The sequence below is a fragment of the Geotrypetes seraphini genome, chromosome 1 (genome assembly GCF_902459505.1).
Source record: "Geotrypetes seraphini chromosome 1, aGeoSer1.1, whole genome shotgun sequence".
In the NCBI taxonomy this organism is placed as follows: domain Eukaryota; kingdom Metazoa; phylum Chordata; class Amphibia; order Gymnophiona; family Dermophiidae; genus Geotrypetes; species Geotrypetes seraphini.
In genome coordinates, this window is record NC_047084.1 from 81,359,015 (window position 1) to 81,371,235 (window position 12,221).

General features: G+C 43.1%; 1 protein-coding gene across 3 annotated transcripts in view; it reads left to right on the top strand.

Moving 5' to 3' along the window:
* CCDC68 (coiled-coil domain containing 68) overlaps positions 1-12,221 on the top strand; it is a 91,736-nt gene that overhangs the window by 25,567 nt on the left and 53,948 nt on the right. The window lies entirely within an intron of this gene.

Sequence of the window (12,221 nt, forward strand, 5' to 3'; positions counted from 1 at the left end):
TTCTTAAACATCTCAAGATGATTTTTAGTGATTTTGATTTTGAGACATCCAACAGGCTTTTGCAGACTGGTTTTTAATCTTTTCTATTTTTTTTTTATTCAAGGCTGTTTTGAACTCTTCGGGCTCTACATTTTATTTATTTGAATTTTTATCTAAAGTATATTAAGGGCTCCTTTACTTTTTTCACAAATTTTACTGAGTTTTCTAACTATTTTAACTCACCAGAGCTCGTTGTTATTCATGACATCAGACTTTCACTATTTAAGCCTGATTGTGTGCACATGCTTGCCTGTTTGTCATGTGAGAGAGACTCAGGAGATTGTGAGTATGCTATCTTAGCAGCTTTTTATATTTTAAAGAGGTTTGAACATCATTAGTTTAGTTTGGACATTCCCTTGGTTTTTGTACAAATCACACAAACAATCCAGACTCAAAATATCAGTCTCATAAATGCTAGCTTAAGAGGTACCGTAATAACATTCCTTTCTCCTCTTCTCACAAACATTCATCTGTCAACACGAAACACTCAACTCTAGAGCCATCAGAAGCAACCCTCCAAAGAAGAGTAAACAGTAGAGTGCCGCAGGGGTCTATACTGGGACCGGTGCTATTTAACTTATTTATAAATGATCTGGAAATTGGAACGACGAGAGAAGTGATTAAATTTGCAGATGACACCAAACTGTTAAAATGCATGCGGACTGTGAAAAATTGCAGGCGGACCTTAGGAAACTGGAAGACTGGGCGTCCAAATGGCAGATGACATTTAATGTGGACAAATGCAAAGTGATGCACTTTGGGAAGAATAACCTGAATCACAGTTACCGGATGCTAGGTTCCATCTTGGGGATTAGTGCCAAGAAAAGGATCTGGGTGTTATCGTACACAATACAATGAAATCTTCTGCCCAATGTGTGGTGGTCGGTCAAAAAAGCAAATAGGATGCTATGAATTATTTAAAAAGGGTGGTTAACAAGACTAAGAATGTTCTAATGCCCCTGTATCGCTCCATGGTGCGACCTCATCTGGATTATTGCGTTCAATTCTTGTCTCCTTATCTCAAGAAAGATATAGCAGTGCTAGAAAGGCTCAAAGAAGAGCGGCCAAGATGGTAAAGGGGATGAAATTCCTCTCGTATGAGGAAAGACTAAAAAGGTTTAGGACTCTTCAGCTTGGAAAAGAGACTGCTGAGTGGAGATGATTGAAGTTTACAAAATCCTGAGTGGAGTACAACGGGTACAAGTGGATTGATTTTTCACTCCGTCAAAAATTACAAAGACTAGGGGACACTTGAAGTTACAGGGAAATACTTTTAAAAGCAATAGGAGGAAATTTTTTCACTCAGAGAATAGTTAAGCTGTGGAAGTTAAGCCAGAGGTTGTGGTAAGAGCAGATAACATAGCTGGTTTTAAGAAAGTTCCTGGAGGAAAAGTCCATAGTCTGTTATTGAGAAAGACACGGGGGAAGTCACTGCTTGCCCTGTATCGGTAGCATGGAATGTTGCTACACCTTGGGTTTTGGCCAGGCACTAGTGATCTGGGTTGGCCACCATGAAAACGGGTTACTGAGCTTGTTGGACCATTGGTCTGACTCAGTAAGGCTATTCTCATGTTCTTATGAAGTAGTTTTATGGAGATTTTTGTCGCTGGGCTTCCTCATCGGCTCATGTGATGCAAAATGGAGACTTTTTAAACTTTTTCAAACTTTTCTTTAAAAGTACCTAAATATATATAGAAGCTTATAACTTATGGGGCTCATAATCGAAAGAGAAAAACGTCCAAAAACCGGCCTAAGTCGGCACTTGGACAAACATTTCTCATGTAAAACATGGTCTAAGTTACAAAAACCCACCTAAAGTCACGAGATAAGCACTAAAAACACATAAAACAGACCCCCATACACTACCCCAGTGATCACCGACCCCTCCCCCCAGCCCCATAAATATTTTAATCACAACTTTAAAATTCAGCCTCCAGACCATCATCACCTGGCCACCTGGCATAGGAAAGCCTAGTCGTCCAGCACAGAGGCAGCTTAAGTCAACTTGGAGGTGGGTTAGAGACCCATAGAGAGGATGCCCCATGCCCATAAGCCCCTGTCATCACTGCATTGATATTGACACATATGCACTCCCCTATACACCTCCAAAACCCTTTTGTACTGGCATATAAGTAGCTCCTGCAGCCATAAGGGCTATTGGGGTGGTAGATAGTGGGTTTAGGGGTTTCTGGAGGTGGTTTGTAGGGCTCACCGTCACCTATAAGGGAGCTGTAGTGAGGAGAAGCCATGGCACCCTTTTTGTGAAGTTCACAGCAGTGCCCTGTAAGGTACCCCACTGTTTACGTGGCATGTCTGGGTGTGCAGTCCATCACTTTGCAGATCCCTCCCACGTCCAACAGGGCTTGTTCTAGGCGTTTTGGACTTAGACGGAAAGTTGGACGAAAATGTGGTATAAAGATGGACGATTTAGCGGCTTGGACGATCAGATCGGCAGGACATATAATTAGATGATTTTCGAAAAAAAAAAATTGGACGTATTTTTTGAAAATGTGTCTTAAGCTCTTTTTAACTTTGAACGACTTGCGAGATGGACGTAAACGGACTTAGACATCCCTTTCGATTATGCCCCTCCACCTGAACAGCAGGGCAAGTTGAAAACCTTTCTTAGCCGCCTGCAGTGTTCAAAAAGTACCGCCACCGGGTTTTTGTACAGCATTGCAGATTTGGAGTCAGCTGCTCTTTTGCATCAGCTGGATTTCATTCCTTGTGGAATCTTGTTTTGATCCCAGCTAGGTAAGCCATCGTTTCACAGAGCTTGATATGTTTTTATGTGATCTGTTTTATTCAGATGTCTTCATTAAATTTGTGATTGCATTTTTAATGATAGTGATTGAATTGGCATACATTTTTTTGTTTCATTGTCACAGTTAATTGCCCCTGAAGCAGCCTTGTTTGGCAAAACTCATCGGGCACTGTTGCTGCAAGCACCTTGAATAAAACCGTTTGTTTTATTCCACCGTGCTTTCCCGGGATGCAACTGCATTTGCTACAAAGCACTGACTGGATTTTTAAAGGGAAACCATTTTCCTTTTACGGTAAATATGCGCTTGCAAGTCCCATGAGCGCACAACATTCCTTTGGCACTGCAAATGCCCAGATCGTATTTAAAAATTGTCTCCCTTTCACGTTTTTTCTTCTTCAGTTCATTTCCTTTTTCTTTTCTGTTTCATCAGTTTGGTTTAAATTCGTTCATTTCACCTCTAGCACTAAACACAGGCGTACTTAAATGCTGCCTATTCTTTGTTCTATGATTATACTTGCTATGTTTGGAATTGACAGAATTTAGCAGGGAAGGGAGCCAACAATTTAATGAAAAAAACAAACAAACCAGGGAACCTTTTTTGTATTCATTTTTATGTTCTGGTGCAGGCATAGACAAGTTCTCCATGTTTCCATTAAAGCCTACTTTATTATAATTACCTAAGCCATGTGATAGGAGCTGAGCCTCAATGAAGCAGTCTCTTTAAGGGCAATTCTATAACATGTAAAATTTCAAAATATGAGCACTAGTAGTAAATGATGCTTTACTTGAGGTGAGAGGTTATCAGCCTTTGCAGTCATTATGTAACACAGGCTGAAATAACCTTTGCAGAGCCCTGCACTGGGCAAATAGCCCTTTAGGGGTCTGAATGGCAGTTCCTTTCTATTCCCAGTTTTGAGGTGGAAATTTATACTCTTTACCTTCTGTTATTGATGAGGAATCATTATTGGGAGGTCTCTTCACTTTTGTCTTATTTTTTATCTTGAAGTATTTTTTTTATCACCCTGTGCTCTTTCCCTATATCTGTCCCTGTCAGTTCTTAAACCCACCATTTATTTTCATTCATATACGTTATTGTTTGTAATCTTTTTTTTTTTAACTTAATTTACTTATATAAATTTTATTGTAAACTGTCTAGCTAACGCTCGATAGACGGTATATCAAATGATTCAATCAACTTGGAAACTTGAAACTTGGAGTCCCTGTGGAAGTTCCTCTGTGATTCCTCTGGCGTCAGGCCGGGGAAATGGGCTCAACTCTGATTTCAGAGCCTATGCTTAATATCTGTTTTTTATGGGCAGAGCTAGGAGGAGGAGTTTGGTTCTGTACTGCAGTCGGAATCCAAACTGAGAGAGATGTAAGCAGGAGGGTTGTTCAATATGTTGCGATTTGTTTGCTTACACGGGTTTCCATAAGTTTGGTGAGTATGGATATGCCAGTGATGGGTCTATAATTTGAGGGAGTAGAGAGATCTACATTCTGTGATTTAGGTATTGGAGTGAGTGCTATTTTTTCCATTTCTTCTAGAAAATGACCCTGATCTAGAATGTTATGTAGGAATTTGCTGATCCATGTCATGATTGCCACCCAAGAAGCAAAACTAGATAACCAAATCTCCAAACTAACATCATCATCATCATAAATGTGGGAGGGAGAGTCATACATTAGGTCATGCATTTTGGTTTTGCCCCATAATTCAGCACTTTTGGAAGCGAATAATAAATTATATGTCAAAAATAATTGGAAGACCTTTGCGCTGTTCTCCTTCTTTCTTTATTTTGAATTTGCCAGAAGCTCTTGGCCATTTACCTAAAGGAAATAGGGTGTTGTGTAGGAAAATGAGTCTCTTAGCTAAAAAAATGTATATTACAATATTGGACGATCCCCGATCCTCCGAGGTTTTGGCATTGGCGAAACCAATTACATCAGTTGGCCATTTGGGAAGCTAGAGATGCTGGAATTATAAGAAAGCGAAAGATGTTATTTATACAAATCTAGGGTTCATATTTGCAAGATTTACATCCTAAGGGCCGTAGCGCGATTTTAAATTAGATCTCTTAATTGGGCTTTTATTTAGTTAAATGAAGAGAGTATCATTGGGTAGAGAGTACTATAGGGTGGGGAGGGATGGGAGTGAAGAGGGATGGTAAAGGTTCAAACACATAGATATAGTGGGGGTTTATTGAAATTGGAATTTGTCTTTTATTATGTATATTATATTATAATAGTTGATGCATTATTGATGTGCTTTGATGTTGTATTTGCTGTATTTGATGATGTCTGCATCAATAAAAATTGTTTGAATCTAGAAAAAAAAACCATACTCTTCAAGAAATCCCTGAATAAGTCTTAACATCACGAACTCCTCCTTCCTTCTACCCTCTTCCTGACTTTTTGAAACTACCTGCCCTATTCTTTACCTTCACTAGTCATGACCATTGATCTCCTTTTGTAACAGACCTACCATAAATCTTTTGTAATCCGCCTTGAACCGCAAGGTAATGGTGGAATAGAAATCTCTAATGTAATGTAATTGCTTCAGTTATGGAAGTGAGAAGATAGGGGGGGGACAGTTGTCTAGGGAGCTGCAGCGGGTAAATAGCTTGTTTAGTAGAGGTTTTTTTTCTCTCGGCATAGGTGGGCGCTGGAAATGTAGGCCCAGAAAACTCAGGCCTACGTTTCAGGCACCTATCTTTCGTGGAGGTGTGATTCTCTATAGGACACTGTTGCATGATTGACACACAGCTGCTGGACTTTGCCCAGGGCCACAAGGATCAGCATAGGGCGCTGAGGCTATAGCTGTAACCACTATGCCCCACCCTCTCATTTTTTAATGTCATCCTTTTAACTTTAACAGCCCATTTCATTCCACCCTTTAACCATGCTGGAAATCATTTGGTCTGTTGTTGACCCTTTCTTGCCTTTAAAGAATCTGCAATACTACTGATAGGGCTGATAGGGCATTTACTAAGCTCACCAATAGTGTCCCGACCAGTTTGCGAGCCTTCTCCGACCCTGACCTGATTCACTAACCTGCCCGATCCGATCCGCACCCGATCCGATCTGCACATGCAAATGAGGGGAAATGGCATGCAAAGTAGGAAGGCAGCGATTCACTAAACTCAAGAAGGAACACCGATTGGGTTGGCCGATCCAAAAAGAAGCAACTGCTGAGGATCAGTCGCTCACGTTCTTGCCGACTGTCCTGGTCTCTGCTGCCCTGAAATCCCAGTATCAAACAAATTAAACCAACCAAATAAAACATTTTTTTAAGTTCAAACAATTTTTACTGATGCAAACAACAACAAATACAACATTAAAACTTGTATAACAATGATGATGCATCAAATATAATAATATGATGAACATATTGATGTGGTCAATGTTACATACAACACCAAAACCATTTTAAACACATCTCCTGCTCTCTGCCGCCCTTCCCTGCAGTGCGAGCCCATAGTTTTAACCCGCGGGTTAAAAGTGTGTTCTGTTCCTGGCTGCAACGTGTTCTGTTCCTTAAGTACAAATATCAGGAATTTTGCTTTTTGTCTTCACATGTTTCTTACAGGACTGTGCTTAGAATGCCAGGAGTCCCGGTTTCTCTACTTTTTTTTTTTTTTTTTTTAAGAAGCCTAAAAGCATGTTCTGTTCCAGGCCCCCCCACTCCTTGTTTTGACCTCGCTTGTGCGGAGAGCCAGCGCATGCGCGGACTGCATCTACAGGCAAAGAAGATGGTCTGCGCATGCGTCTGGATCGCTCTGCAGTGATCTGCGCAGTCGCTGTGGGGCGCGTCTCCAATCGCATTAATTTGCATGAGGAGACGTAGTGAATCGATCGCCCGGGAAGACTCGGCCACGGATCGGACATGGATCGAATCGGATAGGTGAGTTTACTGAGTAAGTTGGGATATAATCCATCCACTCCCGAAGCTGTGTTTGTATTTATTTTTTAAGAGATATTTATTAACCATTTCTTTACAGGCTTATATCTTAGCTTTTGCTGTTTATAGGTACAGGGGACAGAAGGAAAAAGAGACAGAAAATATTCTTGTGTGAAGATGGTCAATCTCTATTTAAACTGTGCCTCCTTTCTTCCACATGAATGAAAGGGAGCAGTTGCTCAGATCTTTAGTGTATTAACCTGAAGTGCATAGAGAGATAGAAAGAAATTAATTATGGAACCACAGTATAGAAAAGGACTAAGTATAACAATATATGACATATTAATGGAATTTTGAAAACAGATGTCAAGCAGCAAGGAATTTATCATTTTTAAGGAACTATGGTATTTCTAGCATGAAATTGTACAGTTTTGATGGTGTCCCCCTGCTTTGTACCCTTATATAATTTCTCTCCCCACTACCTAAGTGCATAATAAGCAGACTATTTTTATGCAGGCCTAGGAACTGCTTTTCTCTGTATATGGTGGTTGATGGCGTGTGGACGTAGGGAGTTTGGAAAGGTTAAGATGGAGAAAGAATGCTATATTGAGAATTGGAATTATTCTTTTTTTTTTTTTTAACTTTATTGATTTTCAAACTTTGACAGTGCAATACAATTCATTGAACATAAAACACTGCTTAAAACACACTATTAATTACACAAGTAATCCATAAAACAATCATTTTCTCCCACTCTCCTCCCATATTATGTGATTACAGTATTATAATTAAGTATTTTGAATCCTCAAAATACATTTTCCTCCCCCCACCCACCCTGGTTGTGTAAGGAAATCTAATAAAAGGAGAGATACATGACCATTATTGTGAGGTAACAAATGAAGCCAATGGCTCCACACTTTATTAAATGAATTACTAAACCCCATGCATTCCGCATTCATTCTCTCATATTTATATGTGGTACACACATTTGCCCACCAAAATGTGTAATTAAGTCTGTAATGGCTCTTCCAATTACGTGTGACCATTTGGATAGCTATTCTCGTCATGATCAAGAAAAGACGGCTTTTATATTTATCCAAATTATTCAATATTTCATAAGTAGCTTAAAACTTTTTTAAGAACATAAGAAATGCCTTCACCGAATCAGACCCTTGGTCCATCTAGTCCGGTGACCCGCACACACAGAGGCCAAGCTAGGTGTTCCCTGAGGAAGACCTTGTTTACCTGTATCCCTCGATGTGATTTGCAAGAAGGTGTGCATCCAACTTGCTCTTGAAACCAAGAATGGTGGTCTCTGTCACAACCTCCTCCGGGAGTGCATTCCAAGCGTCCACCACTCGCTGCATGACACAGAATTTCCTGGCATTTGTCCTGGGCCTGCTGCCTCTCAACTTCAGTCCATGGCCTCTCGTCCGAGTCACATTTGACAATGTGAAAAACAACGTTTCTTGCTCTATTTTGTCGAATCCTTTTAGTATTTTAAAGGTCTCTATCATATCCCCTCGCAGTCTTCTCTTCTCGAGGGTGAACGATCCCGGTTTTCCGAGGCGTTCCTTGTAGCTCATATTTTCCATGCCTTTTAGTAGTTTCGTGGCTTGCCTCTGCACCCTCTCCAGCAGGGTTATATCCTTCTTAAGGTAGGGAGACCAGTGCTGGACACAGTACTCCAAGTGTGGTCTGACCATTGCTCTGTAAAGCGGCATTATGACGTCCGCCGATCTACTCATGATTCCCTTTTTTATCATGCCCAACATAGGTCAGTTGGTTTCATCAAAGTGGATGGGATGTTTTATCGTGGACGAGGGCTGATTGAAAAGACTTCCCTCTGTTTTTCATTCCAGGAAGTAGATGTGGCAAAGCTGTGCTTGTTCTTGTGAAACTTCAGTTGGACTGTCTTTGTCTTCACTGTTGGGTCACAGCTAGGGTTACCAGATTTTATTTTAGTAAAATATGGACACCCCCCCCCCAGACCCTCCCAGTTCCACCCACCCCCGCCCCATTATGTCCCAGTCCTGCCCTTGATCCTGCACTAGCCCAGCCTCCACCCCACCCCGCTGCCTGCTCTCGTTGGGCAGGAGGGCATCCGCGCAAGTGCGGATGCCACGCGATGACATCACGCATGCGTGCGCTTGGCATCATTGTGTAGCATCCACGCATGTGCGGATGCTCTCCCGCCCGACACAATTTTGAGGAAGCTTTTCCAAAACCCGGACAAAGTGCCCTCAAAAAGGAGGGCATGTCCCGGGAAGTCTGGACATCTAGTAAGCCTAGTCACAGCGAGGGGAAGAACTTTGTACATTTTGTCATGGCAGATGAGGAAGCCGTGTCTGTGGGACTATTCCAGAGGTGTGTGATTGAATTTTGTGTTCAACTTGGGACGGAGTGGTCATGAAACTCTTGAAATGTTCCAAACCCTGCAAAAAAAACCACAACCGCACGGAAAGAAGTTCTTGTCCGATGATGAAGTAAAAAATGCCACAGCCGCCGTGCTAAAAGCGATGTCGCAAAACAGTCTACTGTGTACAATTCTGGAGGCCACATTACCAAAAAGATGTGCTGAGAGTTGAGTCGGTTCAAAGAATGGCCACCAGGATGGTCTCGGGACTCAAAGACCTCCCGTATGAGGAAAGGCTGAATAAATTGCAGCTATACTCACTCGGAGAACGTAGAGAGAGAGGAGACATGATAGAGACGTTTAAATATATCACCGGCCGTATTGAGGTGGAGGATGATATCTTCTTTTTTAAAGGTCCCTCGGCCACAAGAGGACATCCGCTGAAAATCAGGGGTGGGAAATTTCATGGCGACACCAGGAAGTTCTTCTTCACCGAAAGGGTGGTCAATCGTTGGAATGAACTTCCACTTCAGGTGATTCAGGCCAGCAGCGTGCCGGATTTTAAAAGGAAATGGGATACACATGTGGGATCTCTAGGGGGTAAAAATGTAGATGGGATACACATGTGGTATCTCTAGGGGGGTAAATTCAAGGGGGTGGGGTTGTTAGAGTGGGCAGACTTGATGGGCTATGGCCCTTTTCTGCCGTCATCTTCTATGTTTCTATGTTTCTTTGAGTCATTTTTGAAGTGCTGCAAAAAATGGATTCAATGTGAGCTTATGTTTAACTTATAAATATGAGAAAATGAATGCTGACTTGCTGGGGCATAATAAGATATTCAGGTTAGTTTGGGGTCCATTGACGTCTTTTGTAGATTTGCTATAGTTGCCCTTTATCTTTAATTTTATTTTCCGTTATATTGCATCCACACATCCGGAAGGGGGGAGGAGTGAGAAGGGGGTATATCTTTTCTTTTGGTATTATTCCTGATGGTAATGATGGATGAGGGAGGGAATTTTTATCTTTTGTATAGGTTCAGATTGTTTATAAGTGCTTGGTTGATTATCATTTTTTGTAGATAAATTGTATTGCACTTTTTGTTGGCATTAAAAACTACCGTATTTGCCGGCGTATAAGACGACTTTTCAGTACCTTAAAATCCTCCCCAAAGTCGGGGGTCGTCTTATACGCCGGGTACTGTTTACATGCAGTGGCGTACCAAGGGGGGGGGGGCGGAGGGGGCAGTGCGCCCCGGGTGCCAGCCCTAAGGGGGTGCTCCCGGCCTTGCCGTTCAATCCCCCCCCCCACCCCCGAAGGACCGCTCGCCCCACTGACCTTCCTGCACCACCTGTGAAGCAGTCCGCAGCAGGATCGCGAAGTCAGCGTCAGCGATCCCGCCCCTCCTCTGACATCAAAGGAGGGGCGGGACCGTGGCGCAGGAAGCAGCGCAGGGATCGCTGACGCTGACTTCGCGATCCTGCTGCGGCTGCTTCATAGGTGGTGCGGGGAGGCCAGGGGGGCGAGCGGTCCTTCGGGGTGGGTCGGGGCATCAGGCCTTCAGGGTGGGGCGGGCGGGCAGGCAGGCAGGCTTTCAAGGGGGAGGGGGTGACAGGCAGGCAGGCAGGCCTTCAAGGGGGGACAGGCCTTCGGGGGGGGGTGCAGACCTTCAAGGGGTGCAGGCCTTCAAGGGGGGGGGCAGGCAGGCCTTCAGGGGGGGTGCAGGCCTTCGGGGGGTGTAGGCCTTTGGGGGGGTGCAGACCTTCAAGGGGGTGCAGGCCTTCAAGGGGGGGGACAGGCCTTCAAGGGGGGAAAGGCAGGCAGGCAGGCCTTCAAGGGGGAGACAGGCCTATAAGGGGGGACATGCCTACAAGGGGGTGGGACAGGCCTTCAAGGGGGGGACAGGCCTTCGGGGGGGTGCAGACTTTCAAGGGAGTGCAGGCCTTCAAGGGGGGGTGCAGGCCTTCAAGGGGGAGACAGGCCTTCAAGGGGGGGAAAGGCAGGCAGGCAGGACTTCAAGGGGGGACAGGCCTACAAGGGGGGGATAGGCCTACAAGGGGGGGGACAGGCCTTCGGGGGGGTGCAGGCCTTCAGGGGGTGCAGACCTTCAAGGGGGGGACAGGCAGGCAGAAGGTTGTGCAGAAGGTGTGCGGAAGAAGGGGTAGTCTTATACGGCGAGTATATAACAAACTCTATATTTTAACTGTAAAAGTTGGGGGGTCGTCTTATACGCCGGCAAATACGGTAAATAAAGTTAAAAAAAAAGAAAAAGAAAAATGTTCAGATCTTGTGGAGTCATCTGATTCTGAATTAAAAAAAAAAAAAAAAAAAAAACCTAGTCTCATTACTTTTCAATCAGCCCTCTTAATTCTCTAATGTAGTGTTCAGGTTTTTGTTATTGTAATCTGCATACAGCTGGATAGTTTTTTGCAGAATTCAAATTTGTAGTTTAGAATCTGTAATAGGGCAAAAGATTTTTCTTATTTGTACCGATTGCTTTCTTTCAGAAATTGTAATAGAAAACATAAATATAAATGACATTAATGACCAGCTGATTCTATATAACTATGCTAGTTCTCCCCTATCCTAAATTCATTGCAGCAATTAGATAAAACGATGTAACATGCAGCTTCTATAGGGCACTGTTGCATGATTGACACACAGCCGCTTGACTTTGTCCAGGGTCACACGGATCAGCATTGGGTTTCACCCAGAGAATAGTTTAGCTCTGGAACGCATTGCCAGAGGTTGTGGTAAGAGCGGATAGCGTAGCTGGTTTTAAGAAAGGTTTGGACAAGTTCCTGGAGGAAAAGTCCATAGTCTGTTATTGAGAAAGACATGGGGGAAGTCTCTGCTTGCCCTGGATTGGTAGCATGGAATGTTGCTACTCTTTGGGGTTCCGGAATCTTTTGTTACTCTTTGGAATTCCAGAATCTTACTATTTAGGATTCTGAATGGAATGCTGCTACTCTTTGGGTTTGGCCCAATACTAGTTACCTGGATTGGCCACCGTGAGAATGGGCTACCGGGCATAATGGACCATTGGTCTGACCCAGTAAGGCAATTCTTATGTCTTCTTTGTTGACACTTCTACAGATATTTGAAGTTAACTATTTGAATTTAAACGTATTCATTTTTGTTTGATATAATATCACAGTTATATGAAA